We start from the raw sequence: 4,815 nt of genomic DNA on the forward strand, positions 1-4,815 counted from the left end.
GGCCGCTGTCCACAATCACCATGAGGAAAGCATCCCCCTGGTGAGTCCATGGGCCGTTGTTGAGGATGAAACGGCGATCTCCCTCCCACTCGAACTCGATGAGGAAGCGGTTGTTCTTCATGGGCTTGTAATACATGCCCCCGCGGAGACCCCACTTGCCCTTGAGCTCTCCAAAGAGCCCTTCGTTGCTGTAGGGCAGGGGCGAGAAGAAGAGCCCCACAGTACCCCACCGAAACTTCATGGCAGCTCGCTCCTTTGACAGATCCAGCTCCACCACCCCTCTCCACGAGGGTCGTAGCGAGTCGGGAACCTTGGCACGACGATGTTGCTGCCTGCTACAAGCCTCGTCATGGAGGCCCTGTCTCCCTGGCCGCGGGAGGTGTCACCGTGGAGCATCGCCACCGTCATGATCCGGCCTCCAGAATGACCGGATGCAGCCTTGGCTTCCATGGGGGCCTTATCCTTCCAGGATTCCTTGTTCGCCATCACGGGAGGTTGTGCGCACGAAGATTGAGCACGCCTATGCCAAGGGGATGCAGGTTGTGAGGTTTCTATCTGCTCGTCTCCTTTCTTTATACAGGACACCACCCAATCTAATCCCCGCGATTCCATTGCCAGTGTGGATGATCTCATTCCCTCTGTTTGATCACTTTCCCCACCTCCTGATACTGGTGCTTCTTCGAGATTATCCGAGGGATCTGTATCCTTTTTGCAGGGTGACACTGGGCCCACAACCCTAGAGATCACTTTCCTCCATAATCCATGATCGAGATCTCTCGTCATAGCATGTAGTCTCTCCCTGATTCTTTCCAAACCTGCCCCATCAATGGTCTGTGCTCTCCTACCGATCCCAGATCGGATTTCGCCGATCTTCTCCCTTTCCATGGCGATCTGCTTTACCGATTTCCTCGCCCATAGCCATGCCTCCCGGAGCCCCAGAGGGTCCACGCTCTTCCCAAGGTCTTTCTCGCCATCTGCACCTCCTCACTCCTTTCTCTGGTCGCCAGAAAAATCCCCCGACGAGCCGGCTACTCGAGACGTCGGGCGTCGCCCTCCTATCGCCTCGACAAGAGCTCTGTGATTACCGCTCATCTCATCTTTTACCTGTGGGCGCTGGTGAGGAGACCGATGATCTGCAGGCTCCCCCTGGTTTTGGGCCGGTTCCTCGTTTCACAAACCAGGAGGCGGTCTAGACAATGGAAGGCCTGTTTAACTAGAGGGTCATTAAGGATAGTAGGTCAAAGAAGAGGGCTGCACACATGAGCTCAATCCTGGGCAAGAGGGGTGACCGCGATGAGCTTTCCTGTGACACCCCAGCTGAGGCCGAGTCTGCAAAGGGACCAGACAAATTCAGGAAGGTGTGTGTGACAGGTATGATGCAGGAGGGAATCATGGACAGCAAGGAAGCAGCCGAGCCTGGGGCTCCCAGCGACCTGGTGGGTGCCAAGGGCGGCGCCCGCCAGGAGCCATGACGATCTTGAGTTGGAACTGTCGAGGCCTCGGGCAACCTCGCACAGTTCAAGAATTAGTGTGCCTAGTGCACACACACAAGCCCAAGCTTGTCTTCCTCACCGAAACTCGGCAGAATAACAAGTACGTCACAAATCTCAAGTGGAGGCTAGGCCTCCGCCATTGTATCACACAACCAGGCACCGTTAAGGGTGCTGCAATTGCTCTTTTCTATGATGAAAGTGTGGAAATAAAGAAGATTTCCGTGGGGACGAGGTATATTGATGTGTTGATCCGTTTAAATCCTCATGGCCCTCAATGGAGGGGTACTTTTGTTTATGGGGAGCCAAAAGCACATAAGCGGCATCATATGTGGTCCCTGCTGAGTAGAATCAAAGACACAAGCAATTTGCCATCGCTCATGACGGGAGATTTCAATGAGACTATGTGGCAGTCAGAGCACTATTCGGTCACAAAAAGATCAGAAAGGTATATGAGAAATTTCAGAGAGGCCTTGTCTGAATGTAACCTATTCGACTTAGGTTTTAAGGGGTCGGGATGGACCTATAACAATAAACAGCAAGGCAACAACAATGTTCGTGCTAGGCTGGACAGATTCGTGGCCTCCCCTACGTGGTCTAACCTCTTCACGAATGCCTTAATGGAGCACATTTTCTCCTCAAAATCTGATCATCTTCCAATCCTTTTGAGGATGGGCGCCAGGAAAGAATGGAGGCTGGTTGAGCAAACTAAAGAGAGCATGTTCAGATATGAGCAGATGTGGGAAAGGGTGGAATCTCTGCAGCCAACAATCACTGCCTCATGGGGCCGGTCCGGCCCGGTGGGCAACCTACGTATGATAGGGGAAAAGCTATAGAGCATGCAGAAGGACCTATCTGACTGGGCTAAATGGGATTTTGGCTCGGTTCTTCCGAAGTCAACGGAGATCCAGAAAAAGCTTAGCAGAATTTGGTGCTCCTCACCAACAGCTACACTTGAATTGGAAGCTACTAAACTGGCAAAGGAACTAGACGAGCTGCTACTCTGGGAGGAAATCATGTGGAGACAAACATCTAGAGCGACCTATCTGCATGAAGGGGATAGAAATACAAAATGGTTTCAGAGGAAAGCTACATGGCGCCAAAAGAAAAAATCTATCCTAAAACTGCGGGATGAAAATTGCAATTGGGTCGAGGATACCAGCGGTCTGCATGCGATAACAAATTCTTATTTCAGCAACCTGTACACAAGTGAGGATAACACTGATCCTATGGACATTCTGGAGCTAGTATCAACTCGGGTTAATGGGGACATGAACAGCGAGCTTATAAAGCCGTTCTCGGATGAGGAAATCAGAGATGCTCTCTTCCAAATAGATCCCCTAAAAGCTCCAGGGCCTGACGGCTTCTCGGCCCGCTTCTTTCAGCGAAATTGGGGAGATTTAAAGAAAGATGTGATTAGGAGTGTGCGGGGCTCCTTTGTGGATGGAATCATGCCTGAGGGAATAAACAACACGGTGATCATGCTTATCCCAAAAGTAAAATACCCCCAGTCTATCAAGGATTACCGACCGATTAGTTTGTGCAATGTCATCTACAAGGTAATCTCCAAGTGCCTCGTAAATCGGTTGCGCCCTATACTGGACGGGATCATCTCGGAGACCCTGAGTGCTTTCATTCCGGGTAGAATGATTACTGATAATTCTATCATTGCTTTCGAATGTTTCCATAAGATACAACACTGTAAAAAGGAAAAGGATAACTACTGTGCCTACAAGTTGGATCTAGCCAAGGCTTACGACTGGGTTAATTGGGGTTTCCTGGAAGGGATGCTTCTGAAAATTGGCTTCTGCAACACATGGACCCAATGGGTGATGCACTGTGTCAAGTCTATGAGGTACTCGGTAAAGTGTAATGGAGAGCTTTTGGAGCCGTTCATACCCTCCCGTGGTTTGCGACAAGGAGATCCGTTAAGCCCGTACCTCTTCCTATTTGTTGCGGATGGTCTGGTGCTCTTGTTAAAGAAGGAGCTGGCCGAGAACAACCTCAACCCTATAAAGATTGCAAGAAATAGCCCAGGCATATCAAATCTCATGTTTGCTGACGACAACCTGATCTTCTTTAAAGCGGTACCAGAACAAGCTGCTACGATCAAGAAAGTGCTAGATACTTTTCAAAAATGCATTGGGCAGCTACTCACCTCAAACAAGTGTTCTCTCCTCTTCAGCGAGATCTGCCCGCCAGAAAGAAGAAATGCAATCAAGAAAATTTTGGGTGTGGTATCGGCTTCTTTCGAAAGCAAGTACCTTGGCCTGCCAACCCCCGAAGGAAGGATGAAGGAGGGTCAGTTCCAACCAATAATGGACAGATTTGTTAAGAGGTGTAGCGATTGGTCTGAGAAATTCATGCCATACGCAGCTAAGGAAGTTCATGTGAAATCAGTCGTGCAGGCCCTCCCCACTTTCACCATGAGTGTTTTTATGCTCTCAAAAGGCTTTTGCGATAAATACAAGAAAATGTTTCAGGACTTCTGTCGGGGTGATGCCGAGGGGCAGAGAAAGGTTCATTGGATGTCTTGGGACCGACAAAACCCAAGAGAGACGGGGGTTGGTTTTAGAGACATGCATTTGTTTAACCAAGCTCTCTTGGCCAAACAAGCATGAAGGCTCTTGCAAAACCCGGATAGCCTTTGTGCGAGAGTCATGAAATCTAAGTACTACCCAAATGGGAGTTTGTTGGATATAGTGTTTGCAAGTGATGCCTCTCCGGTTTGGAGAGCCAGCTTGGAACTTCTAAAAAAGGGCCTGATCTGGCGGGTGGGAGATGGCATAAGTATACAAATCCAAAGAGATCAATGCATCCCAAGAAAACAAGGTCTCATGACAGCTACTTTCATTAGAAGATCCTGGCTTAGCTGGGTCAACCAACTCATGGAACCAGATGGAAAGGCATGGAATGAAACCCTCATCAGGCAAATTTTCCATACCTTTGATGCTGACGAGATTTGCAATCTAAATATTCCAGCATTATGAAAAGACCGGTGCCTTCTCAGTCAAGAGCGCCTACAAGCTTGCTGCGGCCAACCAAGACCTGCCATCACAAATCCCCTCGAGCTCTAGTGGGGACCCAAATGACAGGAGCATATGTGATCTTATATGGAAAGGAAGAAGTGCCCGGCAAGGTCAGGATCTTTGCCTGGAAGGTGGCTACCAATACCCTAGCTACCAAGAAAAACAAGTGGAAGAGAACTTTGGAAGTGGATGCTACATGCAGTATATGTGGTAATGGTGAGGAGGACGAACACCATGCAGTAATAACCTGCACCAAAAGTTGGGCCCTGCGTGCAGAAATGAGGAAATTTTGGGTA

This window comes from Triticum aestivum, chromosome 3A (assembly GCF_018294505.1).
Source record: "Triticum aestivum cultivar Chinese Spring chromosome 3A, IWGSC CS RefSeq v2.1, whole genome shotgun sequence".
Lineage (NCBI taxonomy): Eukaryota > Viridiplantae > Streptophyta > Magnoliopsida > Poales > Poaceae > Triticum > Triticum aestivum.